At 49.8% G+C, this 23435-nt stretch overlaps 1 protein-coding gene across 2 annotated transcripts in view; it reads left to right on the forward strand.

The window, feature by feature from the left end:
* Positions 1-22034: 22034 nt before the first annotated feature.
* Positions 22035-23435, forward strand: part of RBM34 (RNA binding motif protein 34) — a 192733-nt gene continuing 191332 nt past the window's right edge. For both annotated transcript variants that reach the window (XM_063936593.1, XM_063936594.1), the window contains exon 1: positions 22035-22333. The gene's annotated coding sequence lies outside the window, so the exon portion shown is untranslated. The remainder of the gene's footprint in view (positions 22334-23435) is intronic.

A 23435-nucleotide genomic window follows, 5' to 3' on the forward strand; every position in this document is an offset into this window, starting at 1 on the left:
GCTGCAGTACTAGTGTGATATATATATATATATTTTAATTTTATCTCATTATCATCCAGTCTATATTAGCAGCAGACACAGTACGGTAGTCCACGGCTGTAGCTACCTCTGTGTCGGCAGTCGCTCGTCCATCCATAATTGTATACCACCTACCTGTGGTTTTTTTTTTTCTATCTTCTTGATACTAGTAGCTTACTTTAGGAGTCTGCAGTGCTGAGTCTGACAGACAGTGTCCAGCAGGTGCGTCATTACATAATATATATACCTGTCCGGCTGCAGTACTAGTGTGATATATATATATATTAATTTTATCTCATTATCATCCAGTCTATATTAGCAGCAGACACAGTACGGTAGTCCACGGCTGTAGCTACCTCTGTGTCGGCAGTCGCTCGTCCATCCATAATTGTATACCACCTACCCGTGGTTTGTTTTTTTTCTATCTTCTTGATACTAGTAGCTTACTTTAGGAGTCTGCAGTGCTGAGTCTGACAGACAGTGTCCAGCAGGTCCGTCACTACATAATATATATACCTGTCCGGCTGCAGTACTAGTGTGATATATATATATATTTTAATTTTATCTCATTATCATCCAGTCTATATTAGCAGCAGACACAGTACGGTAGTCCACGGCTGTAGCTACCTCTGTGTCGGCAGTCGCTCGTCCATCCATAAGTATACTAGTATCCATCCATCTCCATTGTTTACCTGAGGTGCCTTTTAGTTGTGCCTATTAAAATATGGAGAACAAAAATGTTGAGGTTCCAAAATTAGGGAAAGATCAAGATCCACTTCCACCTCGTGCTGAAGCTGCTGCCACTAGTCATGGCCGAGACGATGAAATGCCAGCAACGTCGTCTGCCAAGGCCGATGCCCAATGTCATAGTACAGAGCATGTAAAATCCAAAACACCAAATATCAGTAAAAAAAGGACTCAAAAATCTAAAATAAAATTGTCGGAGGAGAAGCGTAAACTTGCCAATATGCCATTTACCACACGGAGTGGCAAGGAACGGCTGAGGCCCTGGCCTATGTTCATGGCTAGTGGTTCAGCTTCACATGAGGATGGAAGCACTCAGCCTCTCGCTAGAAAAATGAAAAGACTCAAGCTGGCAAAAGCACCGCAAAGAACTGTGCGTTCTTCGAAATCCCAAATCCACAAGGAGAGTCCAATTGTGTCGGTTGCGATGCCTGACCTTCCCAACACTGGACGTGAAGAGCATGCGCCTTCCACCATTTGCACGCCCCCTGCAAGTGCTGGAAGGAGCACCCGCAGTCCAGTTCCTGATAGTCAGATTGAAGATGTCAGTGTTGAAGTACACCAGGATGAGGAGGATATGGGTGTTGCTGGCGCTGGGGAGGAAATTGACAAGGAGGATTCTGATGGTGAGGTGGTTTGTTTAAGTCAGGCACCCGGGGAGACACCTGTTGTCCGTGGGAGGAATATGGCCATTGACATGCCTGGTGAAAATACCAAAAAAATCAGCTCTTCGGTGTGGAAGTATTTCAACAGAAATGCGGACAACATTTGTCAAGCCGTGTGTTGCCTTTGTCAAGCTGTAATAAGTAGGGGTAAGGACGTTAACCACCTCGGAACATCCTCCCTTATACGTCACCTGCAGCGCATTCATAATAAGTCAGTGACAAGTTCAAAAACTTTGGGCGACAGCGGAAGCAGTCCACTGACCAGTAAATCCCTTCCTCTTGTAACCAAGCTCACGCAAACCACCCCACCAACTCCCTCAGTGTCAATTTCCTCCTTCCCCAGGAATGCCAATAGTCCTGCAGGCCATGTCACTGGCAATTCTGACGAGTCCTCTCCTGCCTGGGATTCCTCCGATGCATCCTTGCGTGTAACGCCTACTGCTGCTGGCGCTGCTGTTGTTGCTGCTGGGAGTCGATGGTCATCCCAGAGGGGAAGTCGTAAGCCCACTTTTACTACTTCCACCAAGCAATTGACTGTCCAACAGTCCTTTGCGAGGAAGATGAAATATCACAGCAGTCATCCTGTTGCAAAGCGGATAACTGAGGCCTTGACAACTATGTTGGTGTTAGACGTGCGTCCGGTATCCGCCGTTAGTTCACAGGAAAATTGACAATTTCTTGAGGTAGTGTGCCCCCGTTACCAAATACCATCTAGGTTCCACTTCTCTAGGCAGGCGATACCGAGAATGTACACGGACGTCAGAAAAAGACTCACCAGTGTCCTAAAAAATGCAGTTGTACCCAATGTCCACTTAACCACGGACATGTGGACAAGTGGAGCAGGGCAGGGTCAGGACTATATGACTGTGACAGCCCACTGGGTAGATGTATGGACTCCCGCCGCAAGAACAGCAGCGGCGGCACCAGTAGCAGCATCTCGCAAACGCCAACTCTTTCCTAGGCAGGCTACGCTTTGTATCACCGTTTTCCAGAATACGCACACAGCTGAAAACCTCTTACGGCAACTGAGGAAGATCATCGCGGAATGGCTTACCCCAATTGGACTCTCCTGTGGATTTGTGGCATCGGACAACGCCAGCAATATTGTGTGTGCATTAAATATGGGCAAATTCCAGCACGTCCCATGTTTTGCACATACCTTGAATTTGGTGGTGCAGAATTTTTTAAAAAACGACAGGGGCGTGCAAGAGATGCTGTCGGTGGCCAGAAGAATTGCGGGACACTTTCGGCGTACAGGCACCACGTACAGAAGACTGGAGCAACACCAAAAACGCTTGAACCTGCCCTGCCATCATCTGAAGCAAGAAGTGGTAACGAGGTGGAATTCAACCCTATATATGCTTCAGAGGTTGGAGGAGCAGCAAAAGGCCATTCAAGCCTATACAATTGAGCACGATATAGGAGGTGGAATGCACCTGTCTCAAGCGCAGTGGAGAATGATTTCAACGTTGTGCAAGGTTCTGCTGCCCTTTGAACTTGCCACACGTGAAGTCAGTTCAGACACTGCCAGCCTGAGTCAGGTCATTCCCCTCATCAGGCTTTTGCAGAAGAAGCTGGAGACATTGAAGGAGGAGCTAACACGGAGCGATTCCGCTAGGCATGTGGGACTTGTGGATGGAGCCCTTAATTCGCTTAACAAGGATTCACGGGTGGTCAATCTGTTGAAATCAGATCACTACATTTTGGCCACCGTGCTCGATCCTAGATTTAAAACCTACCTTGGATCTCTCTTTCCGGCAGACACAAGTCTGCTGGGGTTCAAAGACCTGCTGGTGAGAATATTGTCAAGTCAAGCGGAACGCGACCTGTCAACATCTCCTCCTTCACATTCTCCCGCAACTGGGGGTGCGAGGAAAAGGCTACGAATTCCGAGCCCACCCGCTGGCAGTGATGCAGGGCAGTCTGGAGCGACTGCTAATGCTGACATCTGGTCCGGACTGAAGGACCTGACAACGATTACGGACATGTCGTCTACTGTCACTGCATATGATTCTCTCCCCATTGAAAGAATGGTGGAGGATTATATGAGTGACCGCATCCAAGTAGGCACGTCAGACAGTCCGTACTTATACTGGCAGGAAAAAGAGGCAATTTGGAGGCCCTTGCACAAACTGGCTTTATTCTACCTAAGTTGCCCTCCCACAAGTGTGTACTCCGAAAGAGTGTTTAGTGCCGCCGCTCACCTTGTCAGCAATCGGCGTACGAGGTTACTTCCAGAAAATGTGGAGAAGATGATGTTCATTAAAATGAATTATAATCAATTCCTCCGTGGAGACATTGACCAGCAGCAATTGCCTCCACAAAGTACACAGGGAGCTGAGATGGTGGATTCCAGTGGGGACGAATTGATAATCTGTGAGGAGGGGGATGTACACGGTGATATATCGGAGGATGATGATGAGGTGGACATCTTGCCTCTGTAGAGCCAGTTTGTGCAAGGAGAGATTAATTGCTTCTTTTTTGGTGGGGGTCCAAACCAACCCGTCATTTCAGTCACAGTCGTGTGGCAGACCCTGTCACTGAAATGATGGGTTGGTTAAAGTGTGCATGTCCTGTTTATACAACATAAGGGTGGATGGGAGGGCCCAAGGACAATTCCATCTTGCACCTCTTTTTTCTTTAATTTTTCTTTGCGTCATGTGCTGTTTGGGGAGTATTTTTTTGAAGGGCCATCCTGCGTGACACTGCAGTGCCACTCCTAGATGGGCCAGGTGTTTGTGTCGGCCACTAGGGTCGCTTAGCTTACTCACACAGCTACCTCATTGCGCCTCTTTTTTTCTTTGCGTCATGTGCTGTTTGGGGAGTGTTTTTTGGAAGGGCCATCCTGCGTGACACTGCAGTGCCACTCCTAGATGGGCCAGGTGTTTGTGTCGGCCACTAGGGTCGCTTAGCTTACTCACACAGCTACCTCATTGCGCCTCTTTTTTTCTTTGCGTCATGTGCTGTTTGGGGAGTGTTTTTTGGAAGGGCCATCCTGCGTGACACTGCAGTGCCACTCCTAGATGGGCCAGGTGTTTGTGTCGGCCACTAGGGTCGCTTAGCTTACTCACACAGCTACCTCATTGCGCCTCTTTTTTTCTTTGCGTCATGTGCTGTTTGGGGAGTGTTTTTTGGAAGGGCCATCCTGCGTGACACTGCAGTGCCACTCCTAGATGGGCCAGGTGTTTGTGTCGGCCACTATGGTCGCTTAGCTTACTCACACAGCTACCTCATTGCGCCTCTTTTTTTCTTTGCGTCATGTGCTGTTTGGGGAGTGTTTTTTGGAAGGGCCATCCTGCGTGACACTGCAGTGCCACTCCTAGATGGGCCAGGTGTTTGTGTCGGCCACTAGGGTCGCTTAGCTTACTCACACAGCTACCTCATTGCGCCTCTTTTTTTCTTTGCGTCATGTGCTGTTTGGGGAGTGTTTTTTGGAAGGGCCATCCTGCGTGACACTGCAGTGCCACTCCTAGATGGGCCAGGTGTTTGTGTCGGCCACTAGGGTCGCTTAGCTTACTCACACAGCTACCTCATTGCGCCTCTTTTTTTCTTTGCGTCATGTGCTGTTTGGGGAGTGTTTTTTGGAAGGGCCATCCTGCATGACACTGCAGTGCCACTCCTAGATGGGCCAGGTGTTTGTGTCGGCCACTAGGGTCGCTTAGCTTACTCACAAAGCTACCTCATTGTGCCTCTTTTTTTCTTTGCGTCATGTGCTGTTTGGGGAGTGTTTTTTGGAAGGGCCATCCTGCGTGACACTGCAGTGCCACTCCTAGATGGGCCAGGTGTTTGTGTCGGCCACTAGGGTCGCTTAGCTTACTCACACAGCTACCTCATTGCGCCTCTTTTTTTCTTTGCGTCATGTGCTGTTTGGGGAGTGTTTTTTGGAAGGGCCATCCTGCGTGACACTGCAGTGCCACTCCTAGATGGGCCAGGTGTTTGTGTCGGCCACTAGGGTCGCTTAGCTTACTCACACAGCTACCTCATTGCGCCTCTTTTTTTCTTTGCGTCATGTGCTGTTTGGGGAGTGTTTTTTGGAAGGGCCATCCTGCGTGACACTGCAGTGCCACTCCTAGATGGGCCAGGTGTTTGTGTCGGCCACTAGGGTCGCTTAGCTTACTCACACAGCTACCTCATTGCGCCTCTTTTTTTCTTTGCGTCATGTGCTGTTTGGGGAGTGTTTTTTGGAAGGGCCATCCTGCGTGACACTGCAGTGCCACTCCTAGATGGGCCAGGTGTTTGTGTCGGCCACTAGGGTCGCTTAGCTTACTCACACAGCTACCTCATTGCGCCTCTTTTTTTCTTTGCGTCATGTGCTGTTTGGGGAGTGTTTTTTGGAAGGGCCATCCTGCGTGACACTGCAGTGCCACTCCTAGATGGGCCAGGTGTTTGTGTCGGCCACTAGGGTCGCTTAGCTTAGTCATCCAGCGACCTCGGTGCAAATTTTAGGACTAAAAATAATATTGTGAGGTGTGAGGTGTTCAGAATAGACTGAAAATGAGTGGAAATTATGGTTTTTGAGGTTAATAATACTTTGGGATCAAAATGACCCCCAAATTCTATGATTTAAGCTGTTTTTTAGGGTTTTTTGAAAAAAACACCCGAATCCAAAACACACCCGAATCCGACAAAAAAAATTCGGTGAGGTTTTGCCAAAACGCGGTCGAACCCAAAGCACGGCCGCGGAACCGAACCCAAAACCAAAACACAAAACCCATCTCTAAAAATAAGCCTGTACCCCAGGGCCAGGGTGTCTCTCCTGTGGTGGCTTCAGAGTGCTCACCTTCTAGAGGGTCGCAGGTTCGGCATTCAAGACTGGGTTCTAGTGACCACGGACGCGAGCCTCCAGGGATGAGGAGCAGTCACACAAGGAAGAAATTTTCAGGGACTATGGTCAAGCCAGGAGGCTTGTCTACACATCAACGTGCTGGAATTAAGGGCCATATACAACGGCCTACGACAAGCGGAGAATCTTCTTCGCGACCTACCCATTCTGATTCAATCAGACAACGTCACAGCCGTGGCTCATGTAAACCGCCAAGGCGGGACAAGGAGCAGAGTGGCAATGGCGGAAGCCACCAGGATTCTTCGCTGGGTGGAAAATCACGTAAGAGCTCTGTCAGCAGTCTTCATTCCGGGAGTGGACAACTGGGAAGCAGACTTTCTCAGCAGACACGATCTCCATCCAGGAGAGTGGGGTCTTAATCAAGAAGTTTTTGCAGAGATAAGTCGTTGGGGACTTCCTCAAATAGACATGATGGCGTCACGCCTCAACAAGAAGCTTCGGATGTATTGTTCCAGGTCAAGGGACCCTCAGGCAGTAGCGGTGGACGCCCTGGTGACACCATGGGTGTTTCAGTCGGTCTATGTGTTCCCTCCTCTTCCGCTCATCTCAAAAATATTGAGAATCATAAGACGAAAAAGAGTGCAGACAATATTCATTGTTCCGGAATGGCCTCGAAGGGCCTGGTATTCAGATCTTCAGGAAATGCTCACAGAAGATCCGTGGCCTCTTCCTCCCAGGGAGGACCTGTTGCAGCAGGGGCCCTGCGTGTTCCAAGACTTACCGCAGTTACGTTTGACGGCATGGCGGTTGAACACCAATCCTAGCTAGGAAAGGTATTCCGGGGGAAGTCATCCCTACTCTGATAAAAGCTAGGAAGGAGGTGACGGCGAAACATTATCACTGTATCTGGTGGAAATATGTAGGCTCCTACGGAAGATTTCCACCTGGGCCGTTTTCTCCACTTTCCACAGACAGGAGTGGATATGGGCCTAAAGTTAGGCTCCATTAAGGTGCAGATTTCGGCCCTATCAATATTCTTTCAGAAGGAATTGGCTTCTCTCCCAGAAGTCCAGACTTTTGTAAAGTGAGTGCTGCACATCCAGCCTCCTTTTGTGCCCCCAGTGGCACCATGGGACCTTAACGTGGTGTTAAAATTCCTTAAATCACACTGGTTTGAACCTCTTCAAATGGTTGAATTAAAATTTCTCACTTGGAAAGTGGTCATGTTGCTGGCCTTGGCATCTGCGAGGCGGGTGTCCGAATTGGCGGCTTTGTCTCACAAGAGCCCCTATCTGATTTTCCATGTGGAGCGAGCAGAGTTGAGAACTCGTCCTCAATTTCTGCCTAAGGTGGTTTCGTCATTTCATATGAACCAACCTATTGTGGTGCCGGTGGCCTCGATGTAGTCAGGGCCTTAAAAATGTATGTAGCCAGGACGGCTCGAGTTCGGAAAACAGAGGCACTGTTTGTCCTGTATGCGGCAAACAAAGTTGGCGCTCCTGCTTCTAAGCAGACTATTGCTCGCTGGATCTGTAACACAATTCAGCAGACTCATTCTACGGCTGGATTGCCGTTACCTAATTCGGTAAAGGCCCATTCCACTACGAAGGTGGGCTCTTCTTGGGCGGCTGCCCGAGGCGTCTCGGCTTTACAGCTTTGCCGAGCTGCTACTTGGTCTGGTTCAAACACTTTTGCAAACTTCTACAAGTTTGATACCTTGGCTGATGAGGACCTCGTGTTTGCTCAACGGTGCTGCAGAGTCATCCGCACTCTCCCGCCCGGTCTGAAACTTTGGTATAATCCCCATGGTCCATACGGAGTCCCTAGCATCCTCTAGGACAGTGGTTCCCAAACTTTTTTGAATCATGGTGCCCTAGGAGTATCAGAATTTTTTTCACGGCACCCCTAGGCCAATAATTTCTTAATGAGAGATTTAATAAGAAATATTAAATTAAGTAGATTGTGTTTATATGTCATCCTTAGGCTCAATTTTGTGGTGAGGGACAAGATGTGTTTCTGTTTGTCCCCATATTTTATGACTGACAGTCACCAGCACTATATTGCCTTTTATATTGACCATAAATAATTTGAATTGGTCCTGGACCACCAACCCAGGGCACCCCTGCAAGTGTCCCGAGGCACCCCAGGGAGCCACGGCACACAGTTTGGGAACCACTGCTCTAGGACGTAAGGGAAAATAAGATTTTAAACCTACCGGTAAATCTTTTTCTCCTAGTCCGTAGAGGATGCTGGGTGCCCGTCCCAGTGCGGACTAATTTCTGCAGGGCTTGTATATAGTTGTTGCTTACATAAGGGTTATGTTACAGTTTAGATCAGTCTTTGGCTGATGCTGTTTTGTTCATACTGTTAACTGGTTTCGTATATTCCATGTTGTATGGTGTGGATGGTGTGGGCTGGTATGTATCTCGCCCTTAGATTAACAAAAATCCTTTCCTCGTACTGTCCGTCTCCTCTGGGCACAGTTCTATAACTGAGGTCTGGAGGAGGGGCATAGAGGGAGGCGCCAGTGCACACCCATGTAAAGTCTTTAGAGTGCCCATGTCTCCTGCGGAGCCCGTCTATACCCCATGGTCCTTACGGACTCCCCAGCATCCTCTACGGACTAGGAGAAAAAGATTTACCGGTAGGTTTAAAATCTTATTTTTTAGAACTACACATGGCGCACACCAAAAATGCTATGCTTAGTTCCCTTATAGGTATCTGACACTTAATTGTAGGGCGATAAAGGTATGTTTATGTTTCTCTATACTCAAGTCTGGCCATCAGCCGTTTAAGGCGGCCCGGGATTGCTGGGACCTGTAGTACACCAGGCAGATTTGCATACTTTACATTTTTTTAAACAACCCACCACCACATCTAATAGCTTCTAAAATAGAGCTGTTTATTTATAGGGGCTGGATGGGTAGTGGGTAGTGATGAGCGGGTTCGGTTTCTCGGAAACCGAACCCCCCCGAACTTCACCTTTTTTACACGGGTCCGAGGCAAGTTCGAACCTTCCCGCCTTGCTCGGCTAACCCGAGCGCGCCCGAACGTCATCATCCCGCTGTCGGATTCTCGCGAGATTCGGATTCTATATAAGCAGCCGCGCGTCGCCGCCATTTTCACTCGTGCATTGGAGATGATAGGGAGAGGACGTGGCTGGCGTCCTCTCCGTTTATTGTAGAAGTTGATTGGTTTATTGCTTAATTGTGTGGAGGACTGGGGAGCAGCTGTTAGGAGGAGTACAGTGCAGAGTTTTGCTGATAAGTGACCACCAGTTTTTATCCGTTCTCTGCCTGAAAAAAACGCTCCATACCATATCTGTGCTCAGTGTGCTGCATAATATATCTGTGCTGAGTGCTCACACTGCTTAATTGTGGGGACTGGGGAGCAGCTATAGCAGGAGTACAGTGCAGAGTTTTGCTGACAGTGACCACCAGTATACGTTGTCTGCCTGAAAAACACTCCATATCTGTGCTCAGTGTGCTGCTTTATTGTGGGGACCACCAGTATAATTAATATTATATAGGAGGAGTACAGTACAGAGTGCACTGCTGTACCTACCTCTGTGTCGTCATCCATTAAGTATACTATCCATCTACATTCTATACCTGTGGTGCATTTTAGTTTTGCAGTTCGCTGACACAGTGTCCACCAGTATACTATATATAGCAGTACACAAAATGGAAAGCTGCTCAATCAGATTGTATTGTCACTCAGGTGCTAAAAGGGAGGGGTAATTCTGTGTAGGAAAAAAACTGTGTGTTCCCTAATGCACACCGAGTGAAAAATATTACTACATAATAGTCAGATAATACGGAGATCTTAGTTGCGTATATCTGCAGATATAGGGTTAAGCCCCCAGGCTGATCGACAAGGCTTCTCCGTCACTGGGGGTCCCTAATACTAGGTATGGGTCCGGGCTGCAGGACCCCACCATGTCGGCACAGGTCGGCCACCCCAGGTCAGCACACAGGTGAGAATTAATAGGGGTTAATAAGAAGCACAGAAGTGCTATGTAAGTGGTGTGATTAAAATAATATATACAAAGTGATAGGGAAAATCATAAGTGTTAATAAAGTGTTAGGGTGTGCCGACCTGAGGCAGCCCAGCCCAGTGCCGTAACTAGGCATTTTAGCGCTGTGTGCAAGAAACGACAGTGGCGCGCCCCCCTCCCCTATGTAAGACAGGGGCAGTGCGCGCCGTAGGTGCACGAAAAATTTATAGGGGCGTGGCTTCATGGGGAAGGGGCGTGGCCACAAAATAATAGCAATTCATACTACGGTGCACAGTAGTCTACATTATTCAAATGACGCTGCACAGTAGCGCCACTACACCAGGTAGAGCCTCTTTTATACATTACAGCAGACAGCGTCCCCCTTTTTACACATTACAGCAGACAGTCTCCCTTTTAACACATTGCGGCAGCCAGTCCCCCTATTTACACATTGTGGCAGACAGCGTCCCCTTTTTTACACATTACAGCAGACAGCGTCCCCTTTTTTAACATTACGGCAGACAGCGTCCCCTTTTTACACCTTACAGCAGACAGCGTCCCCGTTTTTACACATTACGGCAGATGGTGTCCCCCTTTATACACATTGCGGCAGCCAGTCCCCCTTTTTACACATTGCGGCAGCCAGTCCCCCTTTTTACACATTGCGGCAGCCAGTCCCCCTTTTTACACATTGCGGCAGCCAGGCCCCCTTTTTACACATTGCGGCAGCCAGTCCCCCTTTTTACACATTGCGGTAGCCAGGCCCCCTTTTTACACATTACGGCAGCCAGTCCCCCTTTTTACACATTGTGGCAGCCAATCCCCTTTTTACACATTGCGGCAGTCAGGACCCCTTTTTACACATTGCGGCAGCCAGGACCCCTTTTTATACATTGCTGCAGCCAGTCCCCTTTTTAAACATTGCGGCAGCCAGTCCCCCTTTTTACACATTGCGGTAGCCAGGCCCCCTTTTTACACATTACGGCAGCCAGTCCCCCTTTTTACACATTGTGGCAGCCAATCCCCTTTTTACACATTGCGGCAGTCAGGACCCCTTTTTACACATTGCGGCAGCCAGGACCCCTTTTTATACATTGCTGCAGCCAGTCCCCTTTTTAAACATTGTGGCAGCCAATCCCCTTTTTACACATTAAGGCAGCCAATCCCCTTTTTAAACATTGCGGCAGCCAGGCCCCCTTTTTAAACATTGCGTCAGCCAGGCCCCCTTTTTATACATTGCTGCAGCCAGGACCCCTTTTTACACATTGCAGCAGCCAGTCCCCCTTTTTACACATTGCGGCAGCCAGGACCCCTTTTTACACATTGCGGCAGCCAGGACCCCTTTTTACACATTGCGGCAGCCAATCCCCTTTTTACACATTGCGGCAGCCAGGCCCCCTTTTTAAACATTGCGGCAGCCAGGCCCCCTTTTTATACATTGCTGCAGCCAGTCCCCATTTTACACATTGCGGCAGCCAGGTCCCCTTTTTACACATTACAGCAGCCAGTCCCCCTTTTTACACATTGCGGCAGCCAGGCCCCCTTTTTACACATTGCCGCAGCCAGTCCCCCTTTTTACACATTGCGGCAGCCAGTCCCCCTTTTTACACATTGCGGCAGCCAGGCCCCGTTTTTATACATTGCGGCAGCCAGGCCCCCTTTTTATACATTGCGGCAGCCAGTCCCCCTTTTTACACATTGCGGCAGCCAGGACCCCTTTTTACACATTGCGGCAGCCAGGACCCCTTTTTACACATTGCGGCAGCCAGGCCCCCTTTTTACACATTGCGGCAGCCAGGACCCCTTTTTACACATTGCGGCAGCCAGGACCCCTTTTTACACATTGAGGCAGACGGTGTCCCCCTGAGAGAGAGAGAGAGAGAGAGATACTTACCTTCTCCCCGCTGACAGGCTCCTCGTGCAGCTCCCTCACTGTGCAGGCAGGTGAGAAGGAGGAGGAGGGAGGGGGAGCAGGGAGCCGCAGCAGCGTTATTTCATTGGTAGTAAGCGCCGCTGCAGCATCCCCCTCTCCTTCCGTATTGGCTGCCTGGCGCCGGGCAGCCAATACGGAAGGAGAGGGGGATGCTGCAGCGGCGCTTACTACCAATGAAATAGCGCTGCTGCGGCTCCCTGCTCCCCCTCCCTCCTCCTCCCTCTCTGCTGCCCGGCGCTGTAGCTGTCCTCACAGCGCGGCGGCCGGAGCACGGCGCACACAGCAGAGGCATGTAATGAGTCAATTTGACTCATTACATGCCGCTGGCCGTGCATCATCAGGGCAACTGCGCTGTGTGCCAAGCCCACTTGGCACACACGTAGTTACCAGTGACGTGCGGTGGGGTGAGGCAGGTGAGGCAGAGCCTTTCCTGTCATACTTTCATTTAAACCAGAGTTTTGACTGAATAAAGTATATGAAAAAAACTAATAATTTGTTTGAAATATCTTATTTGCATTATTCTAATAATTTTTATAGCCCAAACTCTGGAGTAAAAAGTCTATGGCAGGTGAGGCAGTGCCTCACCTACTTATCTTTTCTGCACATCTCTGATCAAAACTCACCAAATTTTCAGGAGTTTATACAGCTGCACCTGTGTATAATTCCCAGATGTACCCTTTGGCTCATATATTGCATGGAATTTTGGCTCTGGAGTTAGTCAGTGCCTCCTGAGCCATTTAACTCACCACACGTCCCTGGTAGTTACGGCCCTGGCCCAGCTATACCGACACAGGGGCCACCGCACCCCACACCCACCCCATAAATAATTACAAATATGTCTGGGTTAAATTCCCAGTGTAAGGCCACATGGTAATGGCTCCTACAGCATCTGAGAGCCAGCTTACCTGGGGATACCCCTGGCTTCCCCTATGGCACTCTGAAGTCAGCAATCCCTTCTAATGCTGACCCATCTATGCTTAGCTTAGTCACACAGCGACCTTGGTGCGCCTCTTTTTTCTTTGCATCATGTGCTGTTTGGGGACAATTTTTTGGAAGTGCCATCCTGTCTTGATTGACACTGCAGTGCCACTCCTAGATGGGCCAGGTGTTTGTGTCGGCCACTTGTGTCGCTTAGCTTAGTCAAACAACCACCTTGATGCGCCTCTTTTTTTCTTTGTATCATGTGCTGTTTGGGGACTATTTTTTAAATCGGCCATCCTGTCTGACACTGCAGTGCCAATCCTAGATGGGCCAGGTGTTTGTGTCGGCCACTTGGGTCGCTTAGCTTAGTCATCCAGCGACCTTGGTGCAAATTGTAGGACTAAAAATAATATTGTGAGGTGTTCAGAATAGACTGGAAATGAGTGGAAATTATGGTAATTGAGATTAATAATACTATGGGATCAAAATGACCCCCGAATTCTATGATTTAAGCTGTTTTTTAGGGGGTTTTGAAAAAAACACCCAAATCCAAAACACACCCGAATCAGACAAAAAAATTTCGGTGAGGTTTTGCCAAAACGCGTCCGAATCCAAAACACGGCCGCGGAACCGAATCCAAAACCAAAACACAAAACCCGAAAAATGGCCGGTGCACATCACTAGTAGTGGGCTGGATCCCTTTGAGAATTCCGACCTGCAACTTTGCCCCCAGTCCTGCTTGAAATAACCCTGTGGTGGCATCTTCATTTTTAGGGGGTACATGATTCTCCACACCTCCCAATCTTGCTGACACTGGCCTAGGCTCTGAGCGTTGGAGCTGGTGGGGGAGGACTAGTATTATTGTTATTAGATAATACATCCTCATGGCACTTAGCATCAAGTTGATGATGACCCATCTCTCTTATAGCAAGAAATTGTTGAAAACCAGCATGTTAACAATCCCTATCTCACCGATCCCGAGCATTTTTGGTGAGAATCCGTGAATGGAGAACATGTTGGATTTCCCCGGTCCAGGCACCAGCAGAACGGGGAATTGCCCAGATACCTGCCAGATATATGGGTTCCTTTACCATACACATTGTACGTACTATGCAGAGTCTCCGGTAAGATACTGTACCCGCTTCTCTGTATTCCATGCAAGTCTGGTAGTTTCTAATGTCATTTACGGCTGACCGTTTTATGCCAATCACATCCATGATTTATTACCTGGAAGTTTATACCCGATTACTGTATTTACTGCTAACACTAGGTGGGGTCCGGAGTGACTCACAGATGGGCAGACCTAAATTGGTTGATCCGTACACAGGGTCAGGAGCAGGGATGTCACAGCCTAATGGCCTGAATCAGATTCCATCACACCTGTGATGTTGGGGGAGCTGCAGCTGTCTACAGCTGTCTTTTTAGAGTTTGTTATTTTACAGGAAGGCTGTTAGTGGGAGTAAGGGGGGGGAGTAGTGTCCGCCCTGCGGGGTCTGAGCCACTATGTCCGCTGACAGAACACTGAGCTCCTGAGGTGATCGATCATTCTCCGCCACAGGAGATAGCTCACCCCAGCAGCATGCCGTCACCCCCTTACAGAGCCAGAAGATTGGTGTCGAGTGAGTCACAGACCCCTCTAGCAAGCGGGGAGCTGGTGTGAAGATGGCGGCAACAGGGTATGGAGCGCAGTACTAACTGCGCTCCGGGGCTCAGTGGTACATAGTGCGGCGCTATGAGGGGCGCCCTGAGCCAGCACCTACATCCTACACTGGTCACACAGCCTGTCGGGGTCCCGGGATCTCTGCCAGCATAATTCCTCAGGCCAGTATAATCCTATGAAGAGCGAGAAGACACCGCCATTTTGGGGGTGGAGCTTCTCAGAGCGAACCCAGCAGCGTTCAGCGCCATTTTCCTGTCTGCACAATGCTGTCAGTGAAGAGCAAGTCCCTCCAGAACAACTCTAGCTATCTCTCACGGTACCAGGGGGTTGTAGAAGGGGGGGAGGCTGTATACAGGCTGTGTAACCTATTACGGTGCACAGTCAGCGCTGGTTGGGGATCACCTTTTACCTAAAGGGCGCTGTGTGTGGGTTGGCTCCAATCTCTGTGTCTCTCTTGCCATTCTTGGGGGTGAATCTTTGTCTGCCCTCCCCTGTGTGTGTGTGGACTGGAGTGCCTGTGGTCTCCATTAAGCTATGTCCAGGGACTCTGTGTCATATGCTGCAGAGGATATGTCCTCTCAGGATGATCCCATTCCATGTAATCAGGATTGCACTGTTTTAGCATAGGGAGCCTTAGTGGTTATCCTCTATCAAATCTATGATTTCTCAGATTTCTACTAGGGTGGCACCAAATGAGTCTGCAACTCAGGCTTTACAGAGCTCTATGGCAGTCTGGCCCAGTTCTGTTACCTCAGGGACCCCTCCCCGCTGTATATTCCCAAAAACGTGTTCTTGCACAGATTATGCAAGATGACACGGCTACCGATTCTGACACTGAGGACGGTGATGGGGATGTGTTGAGCGGGGCAGCATCTCTTGCAAAAGGGGTGCAGTTGATGATAGAAGCCATTAGAGATGTGTTGAATATTACTGATACAACACCTGTGCAGGTTGAGGAGGCTCACATTACTGAAAATAAGAAAGCCTCGCTAACCTTCCCTGTGTCAAAAGAATTAAATGCTATTTTTGAAAAAGCATGTGAAAACCCTGAGAAAAAATTCCAGATCCCTAAAAGGGTCCTGGTGGCGTTTCCTTTCCCTGTGGAGGATAGAAAAAAATGGGAAAACCCGCCCATTGTTGACGCGTCTGTATCCAGACTCTCAAAAAAGGTGGTTTTACCTGTTCCAGGATCCACCACCTTGAAAGGGCCGGCTGATCGTAAAATTGATAATATGCTTAGATCCATGTACACGGATTCAGGGGCTATATTATGTCCCACTATTGCCAGTGCTTGGATTGCCAAAGCTATAGTAAAGTGGTCAGGCACATTACTTGAAGATTTGTATACTATGGATAAATCTGATGTAGAATTGTTTTTGCGTAACATTCAGGATTCGGCAGGATTTCTCGTAGAATCCATGAAAGACCTGGGTTCCATGGCTGCAGGAATTTCTTCCATGTCTGTTTCAGCTCATTGAGGACTGTGGCTGCGACAGTTGTCTACCGACACGGAATCCAGGAGAAGTGTGGAGACCCTACCCTACAAAGGTCAGGCTCTGTTTGGGGAAGCGTTAGATGCGTGGATCTCCACGGCTACGGCGGGTAAGTCACCTTTTCTTCTTTCAGCTGCACCTGCTATGAAGAAACCCTTTTATTCAACTGCATCACAGCTCTTTCGGGATGCCAAGCCACGAAAGGCCAGACCGTCCAACACCTTCTTTAGGGGAGGCCGGCCCAAATCCAAGAAACCAGCTGCGGCGGGTTCCCAGGAACAGAAACCTGCTCCAGGTACGCCGAAGTCCTCCGCATGACGGTGGACTGCACGTCCTGGAGGTGGGACTGGTGGGAGCGAGACTCAGGCTTTCTGTCACGTCTGGGTATCGTCCGGCCTGGATCCCTGGGTGCAAGTTATCGTGTCCCAGGGGTAAAGGCTGGAATTTCAAGATCTCCTTCCTCACCGATTCTTCAAATCAGGCTTGCCAGCTTTGCTGGCAGGCAGGGCTGTCCTGCAGGCAGCCGTCCAGAAGTTGGTGGAGGCACAGGTTATTGTACCGTTCCCTCCTCATCTGCAAAACAAAGGTTACTATTCAAACCTTTTCGTGGTTCTGAAACCGGATGGTTCGGTCAGGCCCATTCTGAACCTAAATCCCTTTCTGAAGGAGTTCAAGTTCAAAATGGAATCTCTAAGGGTGGTGATATCAAGTCTGGAAGAGGGGGAATTCCTGGTATACCTGGATATCAAGGATGCGTACCTCCACATTCCGATTTGGCCGCATCAGGCTTATCTCCGATTCGCACTGTTGGACTGTCACTGTCAGTTCCAGGCTCTGCCATTTGGCCTCTCCACAGCACCAAGGGTTTTCACCAAGGTGATTGCAGAAATTATGGTTCTCCGCAGACAGGGGGTGAACATAATTCCATATTTGGACGATCTGCTGATATAGGCACCGTCCAAGGAGAAGCTGTTACAGTCCATCCTTCTTACGACCCACCTGCTCAGGGAACACGGTTGGATCCTGAATCTTCCAAAATCAAATTTGGAACCAACCAGGAGGTTGTCCTTTCTGGGGGGCGTAGCATGGTATGCCGGCGCCGGGCTCCCGGCAACCAGCATACCGGTGCTGGGATCCTGACCGCTGGTATACCAACAGCTTGGCGAGCGCAAATGAGCCCCTTGCAGGCTCGCAGCACTCGCCACACTGCGGGTGCGGTGGCGCGCTATGCGCACCACGCTATTTATTCTCCCTCTAGGGGTGTCGTGGACCCCCAACAGGGAGAAAAAGTGTCGGTATGCCAGCTGTCGGGATTCTGACACCGGTATACTGTGCGCCGGGATCCCGACAGCCGGCAAACTGAAGACCACCCTTTCTGGGAATGATGCTCGACATGGAAGTACAGAGGGTGTTTCTTCCAGAGGAAAAAGTGTTGGTGATACAAACGATGGTCCGGGATGTCCTGAAGCCAGCCCGGAGGTCGGTTCATCAGTGCATTCGCCTTCTGGGGAAGATGGTGGCCTCTTATGAGGCTCTATAGTATGGGAGGTTTCATAATCGGTCCTTCCAACTGGATCTCCTGGAGAAGTGGTCGGATCCCATCTACATATGCACCAGAGGATACGTCTGTCACCAAAGGCCAGGATTTCACTCCTCTTGTGGTTGCAACTACCTCACCTTCTGGAGGGCCGCAGGTTCGGGATTCAGGACTGGATCCTTCTAACCACGGATGCAAGTCTCTGAGGCTGGGGCGCAGTCACTCAAGGGGAGACCTTCCAAGGAAGGTGGTCAAGTCTGGAAGCCGGCCTGCCGATAAACATTCTAGAACTAAGAGCCGTCTACAACGGTCTCCAAACGACCCATCTTCTGAGAAATTGGGCCATTCAAGTGCAGTCGGACAGTGTAACGACAGTGGCTTATACAACAGACAGGGCGGAACGAAGAGCAGAGCTGCAGTGTCAGAGGTAACAAGAATCATCCTCTGGGCAGAAAAACACGCGTTTCAGCAATCTTCATTCCGGGAGTAGACAACTGGGAAGCGGACTTCCTCAGCAGAAATGATCTCTATCCAGGAGAGTGGGGACTCCATCTGGAGGTGTTCACGGAGGTTACAGATATTTGGGGTGTACCTCAAATAGATGATGGCCTCTCTTCTCAACAAGAAGCTTCTGCGATATTGTTCCAGGTCAAGAGACCCGCAAGCAGTGACGGTGGACGCCCTGGTGACTCCGTGGGTTTTCCAGTCGGTGTACGTGTTTCCACCACTCCCACTGATTCCAAGAGTGCTAAAGCTCATAAGGAGAACAAGGGTTCAAGTGATACTCATTGCTCCAGACTGGCCAAGAAGGTTTTGGTACGATGATCTTCTGGATCTACTGCTAGAAGAGCCGAGGCCTCTTCCTCTTCGGGTGGACCTGCTGCAGCAGAAGCCGTTCGCCTATCAAGACTTACCGCGGCTGTGTTTGACGGCATGGAGGTTGAACGCCATATACTAGCTCGGAAGGCCATTCCATACAAGGTTATTCCTACCCTGATACAGGCTAGGAAAGGAGTTACGTCTAAACATTACCATCGAATTTGGAAAAAATATGTATCTTGGTGTGAGATTCCTACGGCGGAGTTTCAACTGGGACGTTTCCTCTTCTTCCTGCAAACAGGTGTGGATATGGGCCTGAGGTTATGATCCATAAAGGTACAAATTTTGGCCCTATCCATTTTCTTCCAGAAACAGTTGGCTGCCCTCCCTGAGGTTCAGAGTTGGGGGCTTTGTCCTGTAGAATAAGCCCATACTTGATCTTCCATGAACATAGGGTTGAGCTTCGGACACGTCAGAATTTTTTTTCCGAAGGTTGTGTCGGCATTTCATATCAACCAACCTATTGTGGTGCCAGTTGCTACTGACGCATTTCATCAAAGTCCTTGGATGTTGTAAGGGCTCTGAAAATCTATGTGAAGAGGACTGCTCGTCACAGAAAATCGGACTCTCTGTTTGTCCTGTATGATCCCAAGAAACTTGGGTGTCCTGCTTCTAAGCAGACAATCTCTCGCAGGATCGGGTTCACTATCCAGCATGCATATTCTACGGCAGGATTGCCGTGTCCTACGTCTGTTAAGGCCCAATCTACTCGTAAGGTGGGTTCTTCCTGGGCGGCTGCCCGGGGTGTCTCGGCTTTACAGCTTTGCCGAGCGGCTACTTGGTCTGGGTCGATCACGTTTGCGCAGTTCTACAAGTTTGATACTTTGGCCGCTGAGGACCTGAAGTTTAGTCAATCTGTTCTGCAGGAGCCTCCGCGCTCTCCCTCCCATTCTGGGAGCTTTGGTACATCCCCATGGTACTAATGTGGACCCCCAGCATCCTCTAGGACGTAAGAGAAAAATAGGATTTTGGTTACCTACCGGTAAATCCTTTTCTCGTAGTCCGTAGAGGATGATGGGCGCCCGCCCAGCGCTTCGTTTCCTGCTATAGTTATTTGGTTCAGTACAACTTCGTTTTAGTTGGGTACTGCATTGTTACTTTGGTAAGTAATGTTTCAGTGGTTGTTGCGTTTTAAGCTAGTTCGCTTGATGTGCCTTGTATGTGTGAGCTGGTGTGAATCTCGCCACTATCTGTGTAAAATCCTTCTCTGGAAGATGTCCGTCTCCTCTGGCAAAGTTTCTAGACTGAGTCTGGTAGGAGGGGCACAGAGGGAGGAGCTAGCCCACACTCTCAAACTCTTAAATTACCAACGGCTCCTGGTGGACCCATCTATACCCCATGGTACTGATGTGGACTCCAGCATCCTCTACGGACTATGAGAAAAGGATTTACCGGTAGGTAACCAAAATCCTATTATCAGAGAAGGGGATCAGTATGACAGTACCGGAGCAGGTATAGGGTCCGGGGATTGGTGTGCCAGTACCAGGACAGGTGTCAGTGTGACAGTACTGATCCAGGCAGGGGCAGGGGATCAGTGTGACAGTACTGGGACAGGTAGGGTCAGAGGATCAGTGTGACAGTACTGGGGCAGGTAGGTTCAGGGAACCAGTATGGCAATACAGGGGCAGGTAGGGTCAGGGGATCAGTGTGACAGTACTGGGGCAGGAAGGGGCAGGGGATCAGTGTGACAGTACTGGGGCAGGTATACGGTCAGGGTGTCAGTGTAACAGTACTGGGGCAGGAGGTCAGGGGATCAGTGTGACAGTACTGTGGCAGGTAGGGGCAGGGGATCAATGTGACAGTATTGAGCAAGGTAGGTTCAGGGGATCAGTGTGACAGTACTGGGGCAGGTAGGGGCAAGGGATCAGTGTGACAGTAATGGGACAGGTAGGGTCAGGTGATCAGTGTGACAGTACTGTGGCAGGTAGGGTCAGGGGATCAATGTGACAGTACTGGGGCAGGTAGGGGCAGGGGATCAGTGTGACAGTACTGGGGCAGGTAGGAGCAAGGGATCAGTGTGACAGTAATGGGACAGGTAGGGTCAGGGTATCAGTGTGACAGTACTGGGGCAGGTAGGGTCAGGGTATCAGTGTGACAGTACTGGGGCAGGTAGGGTCAGGGGATCAGTGTGACAGTACTGGGACAGGTAGGGGCAAGGGATCAGTGGGACAGTACTCGGGCAGGGGATCAGTGTGACAGTACTGGGGCAGGGGATCAGTGTGACTGTACTGGGGAAGGTAGGGTCAGGAGATCAGTGTGACATTACTGGGACAAGTAAGGGCAGGGAATCAGTGTGACAGCACTGAGGCAGGTTGGTTCAGGGGATCAGTGTGATAGTACCGGAGCACGGGGATCAGTTTGACAGTATCTGAGCAGGTAGGGGCAGGGGATCAGTGTGACAGTACTGGGTCAGGTAGTGTCAGGGGATCACTGTGACAGTACCGGGGTAGGTAGGGGCAGGGTATCAGTGTGACAGTACTGGGGTAGGTAGGGTCAGGGGATCAGTGTGACAGTACTGGGGCAGGTAGGGAAAGGGGATCAGTGTGACAGCACTGGGGCAGGTAGGGGATCAGTGTGACAGTACTGGGGCAGGTAGGGACAGGGGATCAGTGTGACAGCACTGGGGCAGGTAGGGGGTCAGTGTGACAGTACTGGGGCAGGTAGGGGCAGGGTATCAGTGTGACAGTACTGGGGTAGGTAGGGTCAGGGGATCAGTGTGACAGTACTGGGGTAGGTAGGGTCAGGGTATCAGTGTGACAGTACTGGGACAGGTAGGGGCAAGGGATCAGTGCGACAGTACTGAGGTAGGGGTTCAGTGTGACAGCAATGGGACAGTTAGGGGCCGGGGATCAGTGTGACAGTACTGGGGCAGGTAGGGGCAGGGGGTCAGTCTGACTGTACTGGGGCAGGTAGGGACAGGGGATCAGTGTGACAGAACGGGGGCAGGTAGGGTCAGGGGTTCAGTGTGACAGTACTGTGGCAGGGGGTCAGTGTGACAGTATTGGGGCAGGGGGTCAGTGTGACAGTATTGGGGCAGCTACCTTCAGTCAGCGCTGTCCTCTGGGAGAGGTCCCTCTGGTGTCCTGCAGCTGGCTGCTACATGGGGCTTGCTGAAGGTCCTGATGCTGGATTACGCGGGGTGTCTACCACAGTGCCTGCGATTCCTGTCACTAGCGGCTGCTGCTTCTCTGCTCGTGCTTGTAATGATGGGGGGGGGAGGGTCTCCTACGAAGTCCTGGTCCGCTGGCTGCTCCTCCAGTCCCTGTGCAGCTTATTTCCCAAGCAATGACTTCTCTTTACTTTCCGAACAGACGGGCAGTGACCCTGGCAGCCCTCACTCCTTCACAAGGGTCCTCAACAGAGACAGCGCCAGGAACTAGCAGAGCGGGAGCCGGGCACATGGCCAGTGAGGGGATGGGGTGAGGCTGTATAGTGCCCTATATGTGCCAGGCTCTGCACCGTCTCTGTAACATGTAGTAATGGAGATGAATGGAGTCATTCTTCCAGCCACTGATGTGACCCTGCTTCTTGCACGATGTTCCTTATTCAATGTAACCAGCATCTACCCAGAATATAGTTACATATAATTAAGGCTATTGGCGATGATGGTATTTCTGCTGTAACGTGCAGCCACTGTGCATGCCATGCCGGGTGTCAGAGTGCTTACATAGAGGACAGCCTTCACACCAATAAGCCATGTGAGGTAATGATTTCATATGCAGAATGAATGTAGCCGTGTGCCTTTACCTTATTCATCTCTCACATTACACTGAAGAGATGAGAAACCCAGTAAGGTTCTGATGTGATGGAAGTGTGTAATGTGCGGCATCTATAGATGGTTCTGCTGCACCTGATCGGCTTTGCCAATGTGTTTCTACAGCTTTCTGCCCACAAATCTCCATCAAGTAGGGTGTAAGTGATTTGTTTGTGAATGGCGACAGCTGGAGGTTAGCCGTCCATTTTAGGAGACGGGTTTAGAAAATATGGGAGCTGAGGTAAATAGAAGCAGGGAATCCATAGCTGTCCTTTACAGTGATCTGTAGCACAAACTAGTACAGAATACATTCCGTATGTTTAATGTGAACATAGCAGAATACAGCACAAGCAGGACAGAGGGGATGTAGTTATGTGATCGGCGGTCAGGAGACCCGGCGGTCACAATACCGACAGCTACATCCCGGACCCTCTAAATCCCGACAGTCGCCATGCCAACTAACAGGGACTATTCCCAGTCATGGGTGTCCACGACACACAATACCGACGGCTACACCCCGACACCTCTAAATCCCAACAGTCGGCATGCCGACTAACCACAAGGGGCATCATAGCGCTCCCCTCCCCGCCGGCAATCTGCTGCCTGGGTCCCGCTGTCGGTATGCTGACCGCCGGGATCCCCAGCACCGGTCAACCATCCCCAACCCAGACAGAGGAAACCTAACGCAGTGTGGACTGTGATTGTGAGGAAAATGTTGTAAACTTAACCCAAATTTATAGACAAAGGTAATATTTGTGTTGGAAACTAACAAAATGATTTTTACAGTCAAATCCTTCAATTTAAATCTGTGTGACACAAAGTGTCCCTTTTACGGGAATGTTAAAGTTGACTATAAAATGAAAATTATTTTATAGGCTATAAACAAATAATGGGTAATACTGACATACAACATATTATGCAGTGCTTGACAGAGAACGTTTACGAGCTCACATCAGTCCCTGCTTCATGAGAGCTTACAATCTAATTTCCATTTCAGATGCACAAACTAATGCTGGGTACACACTCTGACGTCCTGCCAATCTCATGACTG

Source organism: Pseudophryne corroboree, chromosome 8 (assembly GCF_028390025.1).
Source record: "Pseudophryne corroboree isolate aPseCor3 chromosome 8, aPseCor3.hap2, whole genome shotgun sequence".
Taxonomy (NCBI): Eukaryota; Metazoa; Chordata; class Amphibia; order Anura; family Myobatrachidae; genus Pseudophryne; species Pseudophryne corroboree.